This window comes from Schistocerca cancellata, unplaced genomic scaffold (assembly GCF_023864275.1).
Source record: "Schistocerca cancellata isolate TAMUIC-IGC-003103 unplaced genomic scaffold, iqSchCanc2.1 HiC_scaffold_405, whole genome shotgun sequence".
Classification (NCBI taxonomy): domain Eukaryota; kingdom Metazoa; phylum Arthropoda; class Insecta; order Orthoptera; family Acrididae; genus Schistocerca; species Schistocerca cancellata.
The window spans coordinates 52,196-73,571 of record NW_026046422.1 but is presented as its reverse complement, the minus strand read 5'-3'; the positions used below and the strand labels follow the sequence as shown (position 1 = coordinate 73,571).

The 21,376-nt window shown below is 42.1% G+C and overlaps 11 non-coding genes across 11 annotated transcripts; all 11 read left to right on the top strand.

The window, feature by feature from the left end:
* The first annotated feature begins 2,195 nt into the window (after window positions 1-2,195).
* On the top strand, window positions 2,196-2,402 carry LOC126120087 (small nucleolar RNA U3). Its single transcript, XR_007526016.1, has one exon. It is a non-coding gene; the product is annotated as a small nucleolar RNA U3 (small nucleolar RNA).
* Window positions 2,403-3,349: 947 nt separating this feature from the next.
* On the top strand, window positions 3,350-3,468 carry LOC126120031 (U5 spliceosomal RNA). Its single transcript, XR_007525965.1, has one exon. It is a non-coding gene; the product is annotated as a U5 spliceosomal RNA (small nuclear RNA).
* Window positions 3,469-5,897: 2,429 nt separating this feature from the next.
* On the top strand, window positions 5,898-6,104 carry LOC126120086 (small nucleolar RNA U3). The gene has a single exon (XR_007526015.1). It is a non-coding gene; the product is annotated as a small nucleolar RNA U3 (small nucleolar RNA).
* Window positions 6,105-7,051: 947 nt separating this feature from the next.
* Window positions 7,052-7,170, top strand: LOC126120030 (U5 spliceosomal RNA). Its single transcript, XR_007525964.1, has one exon. It is a non-coding gene; the product is annotated as a U5 spliceosomal RNA (small nuclear RNA).
* A 2,429-nt stretch (window positions 7,171-9,599) lies between these two features.
* On the top strand, window positions 9,600-9,806 carry LOC126120085 (small nucleolar RNA U3). Its single transcript, XR_007526014.1, has one exon. It is a non-coding gene; the product is annotated as a small nucleolar RNA U3 (small nucleolar RNA).
* A 947-nt stretch (window positions 9,807-10,753) lies between these two features.
* On the top strand, window positions 10,754-10,872 carry LOC126120029 (U5 spliceosomal RNA). Its single transcript, XR_007525963.1, has one exon. It is a non-coding gene; the product is annotated as a U5 spliceosomal RNA (small nuclear RNA).
* Window positions 10,873-13,305: 2,433 nt separating this feature from the next.
* On the top strand, window positions 13,306-13,512 carry LOC126120083 (small nucleolar RNA U3). The gene has a single exon (XR_007526012.1). It is a non-coding gene; the product is annotated as a small nucleolar RNA U3 (small nucleolar RNA).
* Window positions 13,513-14,459: 947 nt separating this feature from the next.
* On the top strand, window positions 14,460-14,578 carry LOC126120028 (U5 spliceosomal RNA). Its single transcript, XR_007525962.1, has one exon. It is a non-coding gene; the product is annotated as a U5 spliceosomal RNA (small nuclear RNA).
* A 2,428-nt stretch (window positions 14,579-17,006) lies between these two features.
* On the top strand, window positions 17,007-17,213 carry LOC126120082 (small nucleolar RNA U3). Its single transcript, XR_007526011.1, has one exon. It is a non-coding gene; the product is annotated as a small nucleolar RNA U3 (small nucleolar RNA).
* Window positions 17,214-18,160: 947 nt separating this feature from the next.
* LOC126120027 (U5 spliceosomal RNA) lies at window positions 18,161-18,279 on the top strand. Its single transcript, XR_007525961.1, has one exon. It is a non-coding gene; the product is annotated as a U5 spliceosomal RNA (small nuclear RNA).
* Window positions 18,280-20,706: 2,427 nt separating this feature from the next.
* Window positions 20,707-20,913, top strand: LOC126120081 (small nucleolar RNA U3). The gene has a single exon (XR_007526010.1). It is a non-coding gene; the product is annotated as a small nucleolar RNA U3 (small nucleolar RNA).
* The last annotated feature ends 463 nt before the right edge of the window (window positions 20,914-21,376 follow it).

Genomic DNA, 21,376 nt, shown 5'->3' with positions numbered 1-21,376 from the left:
TTGGCGAACCCTTTCCGCATCTCAGTTCTAGATGATTTGAGGGTGTTTACTTGCACTGCAGTTGCACAACAGCATATAAGCCGATATTTGGAAGTGAATGATGAATTGAGAGGCTTTGTAATAAATACTAGTATGTGATTAGTAGATTGTGTTTTGAAACCCAAAATTATTTTTACCGCACAAGTTTGTGATTTGTAGGTATGATGTGAGTGAGATTTGGGCTGTAGATGGTGGTTAGTTGGGCAGGATGAGCATTTCAATTGTTTTCAATAGAGTGGATATTAGTGGCACTGGCTTGTTGCCATAATGTGGCATTGGTTCTTTGTTCATAACAGTGTACTCAGTTTTGTAGAAGATTTAGGTGAGAAAGAGACAGTTGTTGAATATGACATAGATAGCTAGAGATGAATTGAGTAGCAATTTCCTGGTAGTTGTAGTTTGGGTATGATGTGTCTCAGTGAGAGATAAATCTTGAAATGGAAGGGTTGTTCCTAGCTACAGTCTTGGAAACTATGTATCTGCTGTTGACTCCAATGTTTTCAAGATTACTTGTGTACAAAATTGGCCAGACTTTGCAGTTTCTTCTTCAGTAAATCAGTGGAAGGTGGTGCAGATAATGGTATAAATGTTCAGTGCCTCCTGTGAGTTGTTGATGCTGCTTGTCTTTTAAGTAAAATTGATAGGGGCTCTTGATTGACCCAGCCATAGACAGAGCTGGTGCATACTTGGCTTGAGAAGACTTTGGCCAGTAAATGATGAAATACCAACACATTGCTTACAACAAAGCTCCTTTCCCTGCATTCTAGTTTCCCTCGGGTATAGAGTGACATGATATTGGCAGATAATCACTTTGATCAGGCTGTTTGTTTTTTTTTTTAATGCTCTTTTACCAGAATCCATTCATAGTGATAACTGTGTTCTCTGGTGGAACACGATGAGAACATTGTGTGAAGTGCACAGAAGTAGCTATTTGAGTGTGTGTGAAAATGTGAGGTAACCACTGTTACTCCTAAATTTCTGTGGAATTAAGTTTTCTGTGTGTGTCTGAAAATCCAAGTGGTTCAAGTTGGTAGTTTATTTGTTGCAAGCGAAAAAAGCTTTTTAGTAAACTGAGGCACTAGCATTAGTTTCCTGTTCACTGTGACAAGGAAGGTAGTATAAAGAGTAGTTTGTGGTTTTGTTTGCAAAGAAGTGCTCATGGGATGTAAGCACTGCTTGAGATTATTCTGAGATGATTTTTTGAGGGGGGGGGGGGAGATTGCTAAACATCTAGCATTTTAGTAAGGAGCTTGTCGGAGTAGTCGTAAAATTGTTATTTTATGAGAAATTTCTTTATTCATAGCACATGGCCATCATAGTTGAAGCATAAAGATTGGCATGGTATGCGTAGGTCTGTAAAATGTCCTGACAGTGATGTTCACAGAGACTTGTTGTATACTTTGATTCTTCATCTGTTTAACAGTAGACATAAGAAATGTATTAGTGGAGCAAGTAGCTGTGAAATTACTGGCGTATGATTGATAGTATGGACGTGGCGCTGAGTGTAAGTGTTTGTTTAGCTGTGGGTGTTTTCATAATTGCCATGTGAGGAAAAGCAATACTCGTGATAGGCGAAAAGAGATACAGAGAGAAACACATTTATTGCGAGTATTATATATCAGCAGCTCTTGGGCGGGTATCAAGCTAGACGCAAAGTGAAACGAAAGAGGAAGTATGCATGAAAGTGGCGATATATCGACAAGAGTTTGCACTGTTAGGGTGAGGTGAATAAACTAGTGCGGTGCGAAAATTTTCGAAGAGAGAGGCGGCTTTAAAGAAAGCACAAGAGTCGTATGAACGCCGTCTTGTGTGTTTGTCTTTCAGTGGCTATTTGGCATGTCTGCTTGCGCCATAGGATGCTACTGTATGTGCCCCAGGCCCCCATCTAGCGGCCGGAGGTGCAAGCGGTGTTTACATACAGTCTCGCGTGAGGCAATGGTCTCTCATTTCGGAAGACAAGAAGCACTGGTAGCGCACAAAATAGCTGAGTGAGATCATGGCGGCCAAGTAAGAGTAGAAGTAGGTTCTTTGCAGAATGTCCGAGCTTAAGAAATTCTTCGATAAGTAAATCGCGAAATGTGAAGAGTGTGTCGTATTCTCGTAGGGCGTGTTGACGGTCTCGTGGCATAAGTAGCGAGCGGTGATAGCTTGCTAGCAAGATCATACTTCACAGGATCATTTCTGTAGTATGTCTTCAACTCTCTCTAGTTCAAAGCTGGAGTAGACGTAACCACGATGATGAGTGGTAGCACTGTCCCTGAGCGTGAGGCTTGCGATCGAGATTCATCGCATCTTGGTTGTAATCGATGATCGTTCACCACATTCTGAGGGATGTGGGAAGGGAATAGCGCTTTCCGAGTGGTGGTTTTATTATATAGAATAGAAGCAAGCATAAATCATACTTTTGGTATCGGGACCCGCGTCGTTGCAGCAATGTCGCTACAGGTTGTGGAAGGACTTTGATTGCGACATGTCATGAAAGCCTTGTGGGAGTTTCTCGAGTGGCACGGGGACGAGCCATTTGATTTGGCCTGCTCCAAGTGCTAGGCTTGGATGACAACGACGTACTTTTGAGTTACAAGAATGAGTGAGCAACACAAGAAGAGTGCAATTGATGACCATAAACGGCTGACACACAACACAGTCTTGATAATCAGCACTAATGCATGATGTACGGAACATTTAGGAGGAGCGCGTTTGGCTAGCAAACATGAATTGAGTGATTTGCAAGGCACTGTTATCTGCAAGAAGGAATGCATGGAATTCGCAAATGAATAAGACTGGTTCAAATACTATCGACAGAAATTTTATTTCTGTTGTCAACTAGTATTAATTAGTTGTGTGGGAGCAGGGGGATATTTCCCTTGCACCATACATCTACATACAGGTTGCGTCTGATGTGGCCTAGTTTTGCGTTCAAAGAACTATCTAGTTGCCTGTTTTTTCAGTGAACGAGTGTGGTGGGGAGGAGAGAGATTAGTGTTAGATGCAGAGCAGTGCGGGCAGTTAGTTGTGTGTCTGACGGTGGGTCGCCGAGAGGAATTAGGCGTGCTGCCATCTGTCGGCAGGTGAGGTAATGAAGCAGCTTGAATGGTGACAGAAATGATGAAAATAGTTATCTAAAGAGTAATATCGACGACATTTGGCAGACACGTATTTCAGCGCTGACAGTTAGTTTGGGGTGTGTGCTTGCATGGCACTGGAAGTCTGTTGACGGTAGAGAAGTAGACAAGACGGAAAGAATTTTCCGCGTTCTCGCGGAGAAGCAATAGAGAAGCAGCCATAAGTATTGAAGTGAGGGCTTTGATCGGCACTCTGGTTTCCCTTCAAAACGAATAAATCTTTCGCCTTTTACTAAAGATTTCCGTGGAGGGGAACATTAAATGAGTCTATAAGGTATTTTTCGTAGTGCTCGGCTATTGCTGAGCCATAATCACAAGTAAAACGTAATGTAATTAGCAAGAGGTAGGTTGTGTTGTGAGAATGAAGGGCGTGGAGTAGCGGATCACGTTGGATCAGGTAGATGCTTTTTTAATTTGAAAATGCAATTGGCCGTTTCGTAGTATAATGAAACAAGTACATTTGCCCTGAAATGGCTTGCAGTGTGTTAGGCGATTGTGTAAAGAGAGAGAGAGAGAGCGCTATTTATTGTCCTGGAAACTCTTGGTGAACCCTTTCCGCATCTCAGTTCTAGATGATTTGAGGGTGTTTACTTGCACTGCAGTTGCACAACAGCATATAAGCCGATATTTGGAAGTGAATGATGAATTGAGAGGCTTTGTAATAAATACTAGTATGTGATTAGTAGATTGTGTTTTGAAACCCAAAATTATTTTTACCGCACAAGTTTGTGATTTGTAGGTATGATGTGAGTGAGATTTGGGCTGTAGATGGTGGTTAGTTGGGCAGGATGAGCATTTCAATTGTTTTCAATAGAGTGGATATTAGTGGCACTGGCTTGTTGCCATAATGTGGCATTGGTTCTTTGTTCATAACAGTGTACTCAGTTTTGTAGAAGATTTAGGTGAGAAAGAGACAGTTGTTGAATATGACATAGATAGCTAGAGATGAATTGAGTAGCAATTTCCTGGTAGTTGTAGTTTGGGTATGATGTGTCTCAGTGAGAGATAAATCTTGAAATGGAAGGGTTGTTCCTAGCTACAGTCTTGGAAACTATGTATCTGCTGTTGACTCCAATGTTTTCAAGATTACTTGTGTACAAAATTGGCCAGACTTTGCAGTTTCTTCTTCAGTAAATCAGTGGAAGGTGGTGCAGATAATGGTATAAATGTTCAGTGCCTCCTGTGAGTTGTTGATGCTGCTTGTCTTTTAAGTAAAATTGATAGGGGCTCTTGATTGACCCAGCCATAGACAGAGCTGGTGCATACTTGGCTTGAGAAGACTTTGGCCAGTAAATGATGAAATACCAACACATTGCTCACAACAAAGCTCCTTTCCCTGCATTCTAGTTTCCCTCGGGTATAGAGTGACATGATATTGGCAGATAATCACTTTGATCAGGCTGTTTTTTTTTTTTTTTAATGCTCTTTTACCAGAATCCATTCATAGTGATAACTGTGTTCTCTGGTGGAACACGATGAGAACATTGTGTGAAGTGCACAGAAGTAGCTATTTGAGTGTGTGTGAAAATGTGAGGTAACCACTGTTACTCCTAAATTTCTGTGGAATTAAGTTTTCTGTGTGTGTCTGAAAATCCAAGTGGTTCAAGTTGGTAGTTTATTTGTTGCAAGCGAAAAAAGCTTTTTAGTAAACTGAGGCACTAGCATTAGTTTCCTGTTCACTGTGACAAGGAAGCTAGTATAAAAAGTAGTTTGTGGTTTTGTTTGCAAAGAAGTGCTCATGGGATGTAAGCACTGCTTGAGATTATTCTGAGATGATTTTTTGAGGGGGGGGGGGGAGATTGCTAAACATCTAGCATTTTAGTAAGGAGCTTGTCGGAGTAGTCGTAAAATTGTTATTTTATGAGAAATTTCTTTATTCATAGCACATGGCCATCATAGTTGAAGCATAAAGATTGGCATGGTATGCGTAGGTCTGTAAAATGTCCTGACAGTGATGTTCACAGAGACTTGTTGTATACTTTGATTCTTCATCTGTTTAACAGTAGACATAAGAAATGTATTAGTGGAGCAAGTAGCTGTGAAATTACTGGCGTATGATTGATAGTATGGACGTGGCGCTGAGTGTAAGTGTTTGTTTAGCTGTGGGTGTTTTCATAATTGCCATGTGAGGAAAAGCAATACTCGTGATAGGCGAAAAGAGATACAGAGAGAAACACATTTATTGCGAGTATTATATATCAGCAGCTCTTGGGCGGGTATCAAGCTAGACGCAAAGTGAAACGAAAGAGGAAGTATGCATGAAAGTGGCGATATATCGACAAGAGTTTGCACTGTTAGGGTGAGGTGAATAAACTAGTGCGGTGCGAAAATTTTCGAAGAGAGAGGCGGCTTTAAAGAAAGCACAAGAGTCGTATGAACGCCGTCTTGTGTGTTTGTCTTTCAGTGGCTATTTGGCATGTCTGCTTGCGCCATAGGATGCTACTGTATGTGCCCCAGGCCCCCATCTAGCGGCCGGAGGTGCAAGCGGTGTTTACATACAGTCTCGCGTGAGGCAATGGTCTCTCATTTCGGAAGACAAGAAGCACTGGTAGCGCACAAAATAGCTGAGTGAGATCATGGCGGCCAAGTAAGAGTAGAAGTAGGTTCTTTGCAGAATGTCCGAGCTTAAGAAATTCTTCGATAAGTAAATCGCGAAATGTGAAGAGTGTGTCGTATTCTCGTAGGGCGTGTTGACGGTCTCGTGGCATAAGTAGCGAGCGGTGATAGCTTGCTAGCAAGATCATACTTCACAGGATCATTTCTGTAGTATGTCTTCAACTCTCTCTAGTTCAAAGCTGGAGTAGACGTAACCACGATGATGAGTGGTAGCACTGTCCCTGAGCGTGAGGCTTGCGATCGAGATTCATCGCATCTTGGTTGTAATCGATGATCGTTCACCACATTCTGAGGGATGTGGGAAGGGAATAGCGCTTTCCGAGTGGTGGTTTTATTATATAGAATAGAAGCAAGCATAAGTCATACTTTTGGTATCGGGACCCGCGTCGTTGCAGCAATGTCGCTACAGGTTGTGGAAGGACTTTGATTGCGACATGTCATGAAAGCCTTGTGGGAGTTTCTCGAGTGGCACGGGGACGAGCCATTTGATTTGGCCTGCTCCAAGTGCTAGGCTTGGATGACAACGACGTACTTTTGAGTTACAAGAATGAGTGAGCAACACAAGAAGAGTGCAATTGATGACCATAAACGGCTGACACACAACACAGTCTTGATAATCAGCACTAATGCATGATGTACGGAACATTTAGGAGGAGCGCGTTTGGCTAGCAAACATGAATTGAGTGATTTGCAAGGCACTGTTATCTGCAAGAAGGAATGCATGGAATTCGCAAATGAATAAGACTGGTTCAAATACTATCGACAGAAATTTTATTTCTGTTGTCAACTAGTATTAATTAGTTGTGTGGGAGCAGGGGGATATTTCCCTTGCACCATACATCTACATACAGGTTGCGTCTGATGTGGCCTAGTTTTGCGTTCAAAGAACTATCTAGTTGCCTGTTTTTTCAGTGAACGAGTGTGGTGGGGAGGAGAGAGATTAGTGTTAGATGCAGAGCAGTGCGGGCAGTTAGTTGTGTGTCTGACGGTGGGTCGCCGAGAGGAATTAGGCGTGCTGCCATCTGTCGGCAGGTGAGGTAATGAAGCAGCTTGAATGGTGACAGAAATGATGAAAATAGTTATCTAAAGAGTAATATCGACGACATTTGGCAGACACGTATTTCAGCGCTGACAATTAGTTTGGGGTGTGTGCTTGCATGGCACTGGAAGTCTGTTGACGGTAGAGAAGTAGACAAGACGGAAAGAATTTTCCGTGTTCTCGCGGAGAAGCAATAGAGAAGCAGCCATAAGTATTGAAGTGAGGGCTTTGATCGGCACTCTGGTTTCCCTTCAAAACGAATAAATCTTTCGCCTTTTACTAAAGATTTCCGTGGAGGGGAACATTAAATGAGTCTATAAGGTATTTTTCGTAGTGCTCGGCTATTGCTGAGCCATAATCACAAGTAAAACGTAATGTAATTAGCAAGAGGTAGGTTGTGTTGTGAGAATGAAGGGCGTGGAGTAGCGGATCACGTTGGATCAGGTAGATGCTTTTTTAATTTGAAAATGCAATTGGCCGTTTCGTAGTATAATGAAACAAGTACATTTGCCCTGAAATGGCTTGCAGTGTGTTAGGCGATTGTGTAAAGAGAGAGAGAGAGCGCTATTTATTGTCCTGGAAACTCTTGGCGAACCCTTTCCGCATCTCAGTTCTAGATGATTTGAGGGTGTTTACTTGCACTGCAGTTGCACAACAGCATATAAGCCGATATTTGGAAGTGAATGATGAATTGAGAGGCTTTGTAATAAATACTAGTATGTGATTAGTAGATTGTGTTTTGAAACCCAAAATTATTTTTACCGCACAAGTTTGTGATTTGTAGGTATGATGTGAGTGAGATTTGGGCTGTAGATGGTGGTTAGTTGGGCAGGATGAGCATTTCAATTGTTTTCAATAGAGTGGATATTAGTGGCACTGGCTTGTTGCCATAATGTGGCATTGGTTCTTTGTTCATAACAGTGTACTCAGTTTTGTAGAAGATTTAGGTGAGAAAGAGACAGTTGTTGAATATGACATAGATAGCTAGAGATGAATTGAGTAGCAATTTCCTGGTAGTTGTAGTTTGGGTATGATGTGTCTCAGTGAGAGATAAATCTTGAAATGGAAGGGTTGTTCCTAGCTACAGTCTTGGAAACTATGTATCTGCTGTTGACTCCAATGTTTTCAAGATTACTTGTGTACAAAATTGGCCAGACTTTGCAGTTTCTTCTTCAGTAAATCAGTGGAAGGTGGTGCAGATAATGGTATAAATGTTCAGTGCCTCCTGTGAGTTGTTGATGCTGCTTGTCTTTTAAGTAAAATTGATAGGGGCTCTTGATTGACCCAGCCATAGACAGAGCTGGTGCATACTTGGCTTGAGAAGACTTTGGCCAGTAAATGATGAAATACCAACACATTGCTCACAACAAAGCTCCTTTCCCTGCATTCTAGTTTCCCTCGGGTATAGAGTGACATGATATTGGCAGATAATCACTTTGATCAGGCTGTTTGTTTTTTTTTTTTTAATGCTCTTTTACCAGAATCCATTCATAGTGATAACTGTGTTCTCTGGTGGAACACGATGAGAACATTGTGTGAAGTGCACAGAAGTAGCTATTTGAGTGTGTGTGAAAATGTGAGGTAACCACTGTTACTCCTAAATTTCTGTGGAATTAAGTTTTCTGTGTGTGTCTGAAAATCCAAGTGGTTCAAGTTGGTAGTGTATTTGTTGCAAGCGAAAAAAGCTTTTTAGTAAACTGAGGCACTAGCATTAGTTTCCTGTTCACTGTGACAAGGAAGCTAGTATAAAAAGTAGTTTGTGGTTTTGTTTGCAAAGAAGTGCTCATGGGATGTAAGCACTGCTTGAGATTATTCTGAGATGATTTTTTGAGGGGGGGGGGGGAGATTGCTAAACATCTAGCATTTTAGTAAGGAGCTTGTCGGAGTAGTCGTAAAATTGTTATTTTATGAGAAATTTCTTTATTCATAGCACATGGCCATCATAGTTGAAGCATAAAGATTGGCATGGTATGCGTAGGTCTGTAAAATGTCCTGACAGTGATGTTCACAGAGACTTGTTGTATACTTTGATTCTTCATCTGTTTAACAGTAGACATAAGAAATGTATTAGTGGAGCAAGTAGCTGTGAAATTACTGGCGTATGATTGATAGTATGGACGTGGCGCTGAGTGTAAGTGTTTGTTTAGCTGTGGGTGTTTTCATAATTGCCATGTGAGGAAAAGCAATACTCGTGATAGGCGAAAAGAGATACAGAGAGAAACACATTTATTGCGAGTATTATATATCAGCAGCTCTTGGGCGGGTATCAAGCTAGACGCAAAGTGAAACGAAAGAGGAAGTATGCATGAAAGTGGCGATATATCGACAAGAGTTTGCACTGTTAGGGTGAAGTGAATAAACTAGTGCGGTGCGAAAATTTTCGAAGAGAGAGGCGGCTTTAAAGAAAGCACAAGAGTCGTATGAACGCCGTCTTGTGTGTTTGTCTTTCAGTGGCTATTTGGCATGTCTGCTTGCGCCATAGGATGCTACTGTATGTGCCCCAGGCCCCCATCTAGCGGCCGGAGGTGCAAGCGGTGTTTACATACAGTCTCGCGTGAGGCAATGGTCTCTCATTTCGGAAGACAAGAAGCACTGGTAGCGCACAAAATAGCTGAGTGAGATCATGGCGGCCAAGTAAGAGTAGAAGTAGGTTCTTTGCAGAATGTCCGAGCTTAAGAAATTCTTCGATAAGTAAATCGCGAAATGTGAAGAGTGTGTCGTATTCTCGTAGGGCGTGTTGACGGTCTCGTGGCATAAGTAGCGAGCGGTGATAGCTTGCTAGCAAGATCATACTTCACAGGATCATTTCTGTAGTATGTCTTCAACTCTCTCTAGTTCAAAGCTGGAGTAGACGTAACCACGATGATGAGTGGTAGCACTGTCCCTGAGCGTGAGGCTTGCGATCGAGATTCATCGCATCTTGGTTGTAATCGATGATCGTTCACCACATTCTGAGGGATGTGGGAAGGGAATAGCGCTTTCCGAGTGGTGGTTTTATTATATAGAATAGAAGCAAGCATAAGTCATACTTTTGGTATCGGGACCCGCGTCGTTGCAGCAATGTCGCTACAGGTTGTGGAAGGACTTTGATTGCGACATGTCATGAAAGCCTTGTGGGAGTTTCTCGAGTGGCACGGGGACGAGCCATTTGATTTGGCCTGCTCCAAGTGCTAGGCTTGGATGACAACGACGTACTTTTGAGTTACAAGAATGAGTGAGCAACACAAGAAGAGTGCAATTGATGACCATAAACGGCTGACACACAACACAGTCTTGATAATCAGCACTAATGCATGATGTACGGAACATTTAGGAGGAGCGCGTTTGGCTAGCAAACATGAATTGAGTGATTTGCAAGGCACTGTTATCTGCAAGAAGGAATGCATGGAATTCGCAAATGAATAAGACTGGTTCAAATACTATCGACAGAAATTTTATTTCTGTTGTCAACTAGTATTAATTAGTTGTGTGGGAGCAGGGGGATATTTCCCTTGCACCATACATCTACATACAGGTTGCGTCTGATGTGGCCTAGTTTTGCGTTCAAAGAACTATCTAGTTGCCTGTTTTTTCAGTGAACGAGTGTGGTGGGGAGGAGAGAGATTAGTGTTAGATGCAGAGCAGTGCGGGCAGTTAGTTGTGTGTCTGACGGTGGGTCGCCGAGAGGAATTAGGCGTGCTGCCATCTGTCGGCAGGTGAGGTAATGAAGCAGCTTGAATGGTGACAGAAATGATGAAAATAGTTATCTAAAGAGTAATATCGACGACATTTGGCAGACACGTATTTCAGCGCTGACAGTTAGTTTGGGGTGTGTGCTTGCATGGCACTGGAAGTCTGTTGACGGTAGAGAAGTAGACAAGACGGAAAGAATTTTCCGTGTTCTCGCGGAGAAGCAATAGAGAAGCAGCCATAAGTATTGAAGTGAGGGCTTTGATCGGCACTCTGGTTTCCCTTCAAAACGAATAAATCTTTCGCCTTTTACTAAAGATTTCCGTGGAGGGGAACATTAAATGAGTCTATAAGGTATTTTTCGTAGTGCTCGGCTATTGCTGAGCCATAATCACAAGTAAAACGTAATGTAATTAGCAAGAGGTAGGTTGTGTTGTGAGAATGAAGGGCGTGGAGTAGCGGATCACGTTGGATCAGGTAGATGCTTTTTTAATTTGAAAATGCAATTGGCCGTTTCGTAGTATAATGAAACAAGTACATTTGCCCTGAAATGGCTTGCAGTGTGTTAGGCGATTGTGTAAAGAGAGAGAGAGAGAGCGCTATTTATTGTCCTGGAAACTCTTGGCGAACCCTTTCCGCATCTCAGTTCTAGATGATTTGAGGGTGTTTACTTGCACTGCAGTTGCACAACAGCATATAAGCCGATATTTGGAAGTGAATGATGAATTGAGAGGCTTTGTAATAAATACTAGTATGTGATTAGTAGATTGTGTTTTGAAACCCAAAATTATTTTTACCGCACAAGTTTGTGATTTGTAGGTATGATGTGAGTGAGATTTGGGCTGTAGATGGTGGTTAGTTGGGCAGGATGAGCATTTCAATTGTTTTCAATAGAGTGGATATTAGTGGCACTGGCTTGTTGCCATAATGTGGCATTGGTTCTTTGTTCATAACAGTGTACTCAGTTTTGTAGAAGATTTAGGTGAGAAAGAGACAGTTGTTGAATATGACATAGATAGCTAGAGATGAATTGAGTAGCAATTTCCTGGTAGTTGTAGTTTGGGTATGATGTGTCTCAGTGAGAGATAAATCTTGAAATGGAAGGGTTGTTCCTAGCTACAGTCTTGGAAACTATGTATCTGCTGTTGACTCCAATGTTTTCAAGATTACTTGTGTACAAAATTGGCCAGACTTTGCAGTTTCTTCTTCAGTAAATCAGTGGAAGGTGGTGCAGATAATGGTATAAATGTTCAGTGCCTCCTGTGAGTTGTTGATGCTGCTTGTCTTTTAAGTAAAATTGATAGGGGCTCTTGATTGACCCAGCCATAGACAGAGCTGGTGCATACTTGGCTTGAGAAGACTTTGGCCAGTAAATGATGAAATACCAACACATTGCTTACAACAAAGCTCCTTTCCCTGCATTCTAGTTTCCCTCGGGTATAGAGTGACATGATATTGGCAGATAATCACTTTGATCAGGCTGTTTGTTTTTTTTTTTAATGCTCTTTTACCAGAATCCATTCATAGTGATAACTGTGTTCTCTGGTGGAACACGATGAGAACATTGTGTGAAGTGCACAGAAGTAGCTATTTGAGTGTGTGTGAAAATGTGAGGTAACCACTGTTACTCCTAAATTTCTGTGGAATTAAGTTTTCTGTGTGTGTCTGAAAATCCAAGTGGTTCAAGTTGGTAGTTTATTTGTTGCAAGCGAAAAAAGCTTTTTAGTAAACTGAGGCACTAGCATTAGTTTCCTGTTCACTGTGACAAGGAAGGTAGTATAAAGAGTAGTTTGTGGTTTTGTTTGCAAAGAAGTGCTCATGGGATGTAAGCACTGCTTGAGATTATTCTGAGATGATTTTTTGAGGGGGGGGGGGGGGGGAGATTGCTAAACATCTAGCATTTTAGTAAGGAGCTTGTCGGAGTAGTCGTAAAATTGTTATTTTATGAGAAATTTCTTTATTCATAGCACATGGCCATCATAGTTGAAGCATAAAGATTGGCATGGTATGCGTAGGTCTGTAAAATGTCCTGACAGTGATGTTCACAGAGACTTGTTGTATACTTTGATTCTTCATCTGTTTAACAGTAGACATAAGAAATGTATTAGTGGAGCAAGTAGCTGTGAAATTACTGGCGTATGATTGATAGTATGGACGTGGCGCTGAGTGTAAGTGTTTGTTTAGCTGTGGGTGTTTTCATAATTGCCATGTGAGGAAAAGCAATACTCGTGATAGGCGAAAAGAGATACAGAGAGAAACACATTTATTGCGAGTATTATATATCAGCAGCTCTTGGGCGGGTATCAAGCTAGACGCAAAGTGAAACGAAAGAGGAAGTATGCATGAAAGTGGCGATATATCGACAAGAGTTTGCACTGTTAGGGTGAGGTGAATAAACTAGTGCGGTGCGAAAATTTTCGAAGAGAGAGGCGGCTTTAAAGAAAGCACAAGAGTCGTATGAACGCCGTCTTGTGTGTTTGTCTTTCAGTGGCTATTTGGCATGTCTGCTTGCGCCATAGGATGCTACTGTATGTGCCCCAGGCCCCCATCTAGCGGCCGGAGGTGCAAGCGGTGTTTACATACAGTCTCGCGTGAGGCAATGGTCTCTCATTTCGGAAGACAAGAAGCACTGGTAGCGCACAAAATAGCTGAGTGAGATCATGGCGGCCAAGTAAGAGTAGAAGTAGGTTCTTTGCAGAATGTCCGAGCTTAAGAAATTCTTCGATAAGTAAATCGCGAAATGTGAAGAGTGTGTCGTATTCTCGTAGGGCGTGTTGACGGTCTCGTGGCATAAGTAGCGAGCGGTGATAGCTTGCTAGCAAGATCATACTTCACAGGATCATTTCTGTAGTATGTCTTCAACTCTCTCTAGTTCAAAGCTGGAGTAGACGTAACCACGATGATGAGTGGTAGCACTGTCCCTGAGCGTGAGGCTTGCGATCGAGATTCATCGCATCTTGGTTGTAATCGATGATCGTTCACCACATTCTGAGGGATGTGGGAAGGGAATAGCGCTTTCCGAGTGGTGGTTTTATTATATAGAATAGAAGCAAGCATAAATCATACTTTTGGTATCGGGACCCGCGTCGTTGCAGCAATGTCGCTACAGGTTGTGGAAGGACTTTGATTGCGACATGTCATGAAAGCCTTGTGGGAGTTTCTCGAGTGGCACGGGGACGAGCCATTTGATTTGGCCTGCTCCAAGTGCTAGGCTTGGATGACAACGACGTACTTTTGAGTTACAAGAATGAGTGAGCAACACAAGAAGAGTGCAATTGATGACCATAAACGGCTGACACACAACACAGTCTTGATAATCAGCACTAATGCATGATGTACGGAACATTTAGGAGGAGCGCGTTTGGCTAGCAAACATGAATTGAGTGATTTGCAAGGCACTGTTATCTGCAAGAAGGAATGCATGGAATTCGCAAATGAATAAGACTGGTTCAAATACTATCGACAGAAATTTTATTTCTGTTGTCAACTAGTATTAATTAGTTGTGTGGGAGCAGGGGGATATTTCCCTTGCACCATACATCTACATACAGGTTGCGTCTGATGTGGCCTAGTTTTGCGTTCAAAGAACTATCTAGTTGCCTGTTTTTTCAGTGAACGAGTGTGGTGGGGAGGAGAGAGATTAGTGTTAGATGCAGAGCAGTGCGGGCAGTTAGTTGTGTGTCTGACGGTGGGTCGCCGAGAGGAATTAGGCGTGCTGCCATCTGTCGGCAGGTGAGGTAATGAAGCAGCTTGAATGGTGACAGAAATGATGAAAATAGTTATCTAAAGAGTAATATCGACGACATTTGGCAGACACGTATTTCAGCGCTGACAGTTAGTTTGGGGTGTGTGCTTGCATGGCACTGGAAGTCTGTTGACGGTAGAGAAGTAGACAAGACGGAAAGAATTTTCCGCGTTCTCGCGGAGAAGCAATAGAGAAGCAGCCATAAGTATTGAAGTGAGGGCTTTGATCGGCACTCTGGTTTCCCTTCAAAACGAATAAATCTTTCGCCTTTTACTAAAGATTTCCGTGGAGGGGAACATTAAATGAGTCTATAAGGTATTTTTCGTAGTGCTCGGCTATTGCTGAGCCATAATCACAAGTAAAACGTAATGTAATTAGCAAGAGGTAGGTTGTGTTGTGAGAATGAAGGGCGTGGAGTAGCGGATCACGTTGGATCAGGTAGATGCTTTTTTAATTTGAAAATGCAATTGGCCGTTTCGTAGTATAATGAAACAAGTACATTTGCCCTGAAATGGCTTGCAGTGTGTTAGGCGATTGTGTAAAGAGAGAGAGAGAGAGCGCTATTTATTGTCCTGGAAACTCTTGGTGAACCCTTTCCGCATCTCAGTTCTAGATGATTTGAGGGTGTTTACTTGCACTGCAGTTGCACAACAGCATATAAGCCGATATTTGGAAGTGAATGATGAATTGAGAGGCTTTGTAATAAATACTAGTATGTGATTAGTAGATTGTGTTTTGAAACCCAAAATTATTTTTACCGCACAAGTTTGTGATTTGTAGGTATGATGTGAGTGAGATTTGGGCTGTAGATGGTGGTTAGTTGGGCAGGATGAGCATTTCAATTGTTTTCAATAGAGTGGATATTAGTGGCACTGGCTTGTTGCCATAATGTGGCATTGGTTCTTTGTTCATAACAGTGTACTCAGTTTTGTAGAAGATTTAGGTGAGAAAGAGACAGTTGTTGAATATGACATAGATAGCTAGAGATGAATTGAGTAGCAATTTCCTGGTAGTTGTAGTTTGGGTATGATGTGTCTCAGTGAGAGATAAATCTTGAAATGGAAGGGTTGTTCCTAGCTACAGTCTTGGAAACTATGTATCTGCTGTTGACTCCAATGTTTTCAAGATTACTTGTGTACAAAATTGGCCAGACTTTGCAGTTTCTTCTTCAGTAAATCAGTGGAAGGTGGTGCAGATAATGGTATAAATGTTCAGTGCCTCCTGTGAGTTGTTGATGCTGCTTGTCTTTTAAGTAAAATTGATAGGGGCTCTTGATTGACCCAGCCATAGACAGAGCTGGTGCATACTTGGCTTGAGAAGACTTTGGCCAGTAAATGATGAAATACCAACACATTGCTCACAACAAAGCTCCTTTCCCTGCATTCTAGTTTCCCTCGGGTATAGAGTGACATGATATTGGCAGATAATCACTTTGATCAGGCTGTTTGTTTTTTTTTTTTAATGCTCTTTTACCAGAATCCATTCATAGTGATAACTGTGTTCTCTGGTGGAACACGATGAGAACATTGTGTGAAGTGCACAGAAGTAGCTATTTGAGTGTGTGTGAAAATGTGAGGTAACCACTGTTACTCCTAAATTTCTGTGGAATTAAGTTTTCTGTGTGTGTCTGAAAATCCAAGTGGTTCAAGTTGGTAGTGTATTTGTTGCAAGCGAAAAAAGCTTTTTAGTAAACTGAGGCACTAGCATTAGTTTCCTGTTCACTGTGACAAGGAAGCTAGTATAAAAAGTAGTTTGTGGTTTTGTTTGCAAAGAAGTGCTCATGGGATGTAAGCACTGCTTGAGATTATTCTGAGATGATTTTTTGAGGGGGGGGGGAGATTGCTAAACATCTAGCATTTTAGTAAGGAGCTTGTCGGAGTAGTCGTAAAATTGTTATTTTATGAGAAATTTCTTTATTCATAGCACATGGCCATCATAGTTGAAGCATAAAGATTGGCATGGTATGCGTAGGTCTGTAAAATGTCCTGACAGTGATGTTCACAGAGACTTGTTGTATACTTTGATTCTTCATCTGTTTAACAGTAGACATAAGAAATGTATTAGTGGAGCAAGTAGCTGTGAAATTACTGGCGTATGATTGATAGTATGGACGTGGCGCTGAGTGTAAGTGTTTGTTTAGCTGTGGGTGTTTTCATAATTGCCATGTGAGGAAAAGCAATACTCGTGATAGGCGAAAAGAGATACAGAGAGAAACACATTTATTGCGAGTATTATATATCAGCAGCTCTTGGGCGGGTATCAAGCTAGACGCAAAGTGAAACGAAAGAGGAAGTATGCATGAAAGTGGCGATATATCGACAAGAGTTTGCACTGTTAGGGTGAAGTGAATAAACTAGTGCGGTGCGAAAATTTTCGAAGAGAGAGGCGGCTTTAAAGAAAGCACAAGAGTCGTATGAACGCCGTCTTGTGTGTTTGTCTTTCAGTGGCTATTTGGCATGTCTGCTTGCGCCATAGGATGCTACTGTATGTGCCCCAGGCCCCCATCTAGCGGCCGGAGGTGCAAGCGGTGTTTACATACAGTCTCGCGTGAGGCAATGGTCTCTCATTTCGGAAGACAAGAAGCACTGGTAGCGCACAAAATAGCTGAGTGAGATCATGGCGGCCAAGTAAGAGTAGAAGTAGGTTCTTTGCAGAATGTCCGAGCTTAAGAAATTCTTCGATAAGTAAATCGCGAAATGTGAAGAGTGTGTCGTATTCTCGTAGGGCGTGTTGACGGTCTCGTGGCATAAGTAGCGAGCGGTGATAGCTTGCTAGCAAGATCATACTTCACAGGATCATTTCTGTAGTATGTCTTCAACTCTCTCTAGTTCAAAGCTGGAGTAGACGTAACCACGATGATGAGTGGTAGCACTGTCCCTGAGCGTGAGGCTTGCGATCGAGATTCATCGCATCTTGGTTGTAATCGATGATCGTTCACCACATTCTGAGGGATGTGGGAAGGGAATAGCGCTTTCCGAGTGGTGGTTTTATTATATAGAATAGAAGCAAGCATAAGTCATACTTTTGGTATCGGGACCCGCGTCGTTGCAGCAATGTCGCTACAGGTTGTGGAAGGACTTTGATTGCGACATGTCATGAAAGCCTTGTGGGAGTTTCTCGAGTGGCACGGGGACGAGCCATTTGATTTGGCCTGCTCCAAGTGCTAGGCTTGGATGACAACGACGTACTTTTGAGTTACAAGAATGAGTGAGCAACACAAGAAGAGTGCAATTGATGACCATAAACGGCTGACACACAACACAGTCTTGATAATCAGCACTAATGCATGATGTACGGAACATTTAGGAGGAGCGCGTTTGGCTAGCAAACATGAATTGAGTGATTTGCAAGGCACTGTTATCTGCAAGAAGGAATGCATGGAATTCGCAAATGAATAAGACTGGTTCAAATACTATCGACAGAAATTTTATTTCTGTTGTCAACTAGTATTAATTAGTTGTGTGGGAGCAGGGGGATATTTCCCTTGCACCATACATCTACATACAGGTTGCGTCTGATGTGGCCTAGTTTTGCGTTCAAAGAACTATCTAGTTGCCTGTTTTTTCAGTGAACGAGTGTGGTGGGGAGGAGAGAGATTAGTGTTAGATGCAGAGCAGTGCGGGCAGTTAGTTGTGTGTCTGACGGTGGGTCGCCGAGAGGAATTAGGCGTGCTGCCATCTGTCGGCAGGTGAGGTAATGAAGCAGCTTGAATGGTGACAGAAATGATGAAAATAGTTATCTAAAGAGTAATATCGACGACATTTGGCAGACACGTATTTCAGCGCTGACAGTTAGTTTGGGGTGTGTGCTTGCATGGCACTGGAAGTCTGTTGACGGTAGAGAAGTAGACAAGACGGAAAGAATTTTCCGTGTTCTCGCGGAGAAGCAATAGAGAAGCAGCCATAAGTATTGAAGTGAGGGCTTTGATCGGCACTCTGGTTTCCCTTCAAAACGAATAAATCTTTCGCCTTTTACTAAAGATTTCCGTGGAGGGGAACATTAAATGAGTCTATAAGGTATTTTTCGTAGTGCTCGGCTATTGCTGAGCCATAATCACAAGTAAAACGTAATGTAATTAGCAAGAGGTAGGTTGTGTTGTGAGAATGAAGGGCGTGGAGTAGCGGATCACGTTGGATCAGGTAGATGCTTTTTTAATTTGAAAATGCAATTGGCCGTTTCGTAGTATAATGAAACAAGTACATTTGCCCTGAAATGGCTTGCAGTGTGTTAGGCGATTGTGTAAAGAGAGAGAGAGAGAGAGAGCGCTATTTATTGTCCTGGAAACTCTTGGTGAACCCTTTCCGCATCTCAGTTCTAGATGATTTGAGGGTGTTTACTTGCACTGCAGTTGCACAACAGCATATAAGCCGATATTTGGAAGTGAATGATGAATTGAGAGGCTTTGTAATAAATACTAGTATGTGATTAGTAGATTGTGTTTTGAAACCCAAATTATTTTTACCGCACAAGTTTGTGATTTGTAGGTATGATGTGAGTGAGATTTGGGCTGTAGATGGTGGTTAGTTGGGCAGGATGAGCATTTCAATTGTTTTCAATAGAGTGGATATTAGTGGCACTGGCTTGTTGCCATAATGTGGCATTGGTTCTTTGTTCATAACAGTGTACTCAGTTTTGTAGAAGATTTAGGTGAGAAAGAGACAGTTGTTGAATATGACATAGATAGCTAGAGATGAATTGAGTAGCAATTTCCTGGTAGTTGTAGTTTGGGTATGATGTGTCTCAGTGAGAGATAAATCTTGAAATGGAAGGGTTGTTCCTAGCTACAGTCTTGGAAACTATGTATCTGCTGTTGACTCCAATGTTTTCAAGATTACTTGTGTACAAAATTGGCCAGACTTTGCAGTTTCTTCTTCAGTAAATCAGTGGAAGGTGGTGCAGATAATGGTATAAATGTTCAGTGCCTCCTGTGAGTTGTTGATGCTGCTTGTCTTTTAAGTAAAATTGATAGGGGCTCTTGATTGACCCAGCCATAGACAGAGCTGGTGCATACTTGGCTTGAGAAGACTTTGGCCAGTAAATGATGAAATACCAACACATTGCTCACAACAAAGCTCCTTTCTCTGCATTCTAGTTTCCCTCGGGTATAGAGTGACTTGATATTGGCAGATAATCACTTTGATCAGGCTGTTTTTTTTTTTAATGCTCTTTTACCAGAATCCATTCATAGTGATAACTGTGTTCTCTGGTGGAACACGATGAGAACATTGTGTGAAGTGCACAGAAGTAGCTATTTGAGTGTGTGTGAAAATGTGAGGTAACCACTGTTACTCCTAAATTTCTGTGGAATTAAGTTTTCTGTGTGTGTCTGAAAATCCAAGTGGTTCAAGTTGGTAGTTTATTTGTTGCAAGCGAAAAAAGCTTTTTAGTAAACTGAGGCACTAGCATTAGTTTCCTGTTCACTGTGACAAGGAAGCTAGTATAAAAAGTAGTTTGTGGTTTTGTTTGCAAAGAAGTGCTCATGGGATGTAAGCACTGCTTGAGATTATTCTGAGATGATTTTTTGAGGGGGGGGGGGAGATTGCTAAACATCTAGCATTTTAGTAAGGAGCTTGTCGGAGTAGTCGTAAAATTGTTATTTTATGAGAAATTTCTTTATTCATAGCACATGGCCATCATAGTTGAAGCATAAAGATTGGCATGGTATGCGTAGGTCTGTAAAATGTCCTGACAGTGATGTTCACAGAGACTTGTTGTATACTTTGATTCTTCATCTGTTTAACAGTAGACATAAGAAATGTATTAGTGGAGCAAGTAGCTGTGAAATTACTGGCGTATGATTGATAGTATGGACGTGGCGCTGAGTGTAAGTGTTTGTTTAGCTGTGGGTGTTTTCATAATTGCCATGTGAGGAAAAGCAATACTCGTGATAGGCGAAAAGAGATACAGAGAGAAACACATTTATTGCGAGTATTATATATCAGCAGCTCTTGGGCGGGTATCAAGCTAGACGCAAAGTGAAACGAAAGAGGAAGTATGCATGAAAGTGGCGATATATCGACAAGAATTTGCACTGTTAGGGTGAGGTGAATAAACTAGTGCGGTGCGAAAATTTTCGAAGAGAGAGGCGGCTTTAAAGAAAGCACAAGAGTCGTATGAACGCCGTCTTGTGTGTTTGTCTTTCAGTGGCTATTTGGCATGTCTGCTTGCGCCATAGGATGCTACTGTATGTGCCCCAGGCCCCCATCTAGCGGCCGGAGGTGCAAGCGGTGTTTACATACAGTCTCGCGTGAGGCAATGGTCTCTCATTTCGGAAGACAAGAAGCACTGGTAGCGCACAAAATAGCTGAGTGAGATCATGGCGGCCAAGTAAGAGTAGAAGTAGGTTCTTTGCAGAATGTCCGAGCTTAAGAAATTCTTCGATAAGTAAATCGCGAAATGTGAAGAGTGTGTCGTATTCTCGTAGGGCGTGTTGACGGTCTCGTGGCATAAGTAGCGAGCGGTGATAGCTTGCTAGCAAGATCATACTTCACAGGATCATTTCTGTAGTATGTCTTCAACTCTCTCTAGTTCAAAGCTGGAGTAGACGTAACCACGATGATGAGTGGTAGCACTGTCCCTGAGCGTGAGGCTTGCGATCGAGATTCATCGCATCTTGGTTGTAATCGATGATCGTTCACCACATTCTGAGGGATGTGGGAAGGGAATAGCGCTTTCCGAGTGGTGGTTTTATTATATAGAATAGAAGCAAGCATAAGTCATACTTTTGGTATCGGGACCCGCGTCGTTGCAGCAATGTCGCTACAGGTTGTGGAAGGACTTTGATTGCGACATGTCATGAAAGCCTTGTGGGAGTTTCTCGAGTGGCACGGGGACGAGCCATTTGATTTGGCCTGCTCCAAGTGCTAGGCTTGGATGACAACGACGTACTTTTGAGTTACAAGAATGAGTGAGCAACACAAGAAGAGTGCAATTGATGACCATAAACGGCTGACACACAACACAGTCTTGATAATCAGCACTAATGCATGATGTACGGAACATTTAGGAGGAGCGCGTTTGGCTAGCAAACATGAATTGAGTGATTTGCAAGGCACTGTTATCTGCAAGAAGGAATGCATGGAATTCGCAAATGAATAAGACTGGTTCAAATACTATCGACAGAAATTTTATTTCTGTTGTCAACTA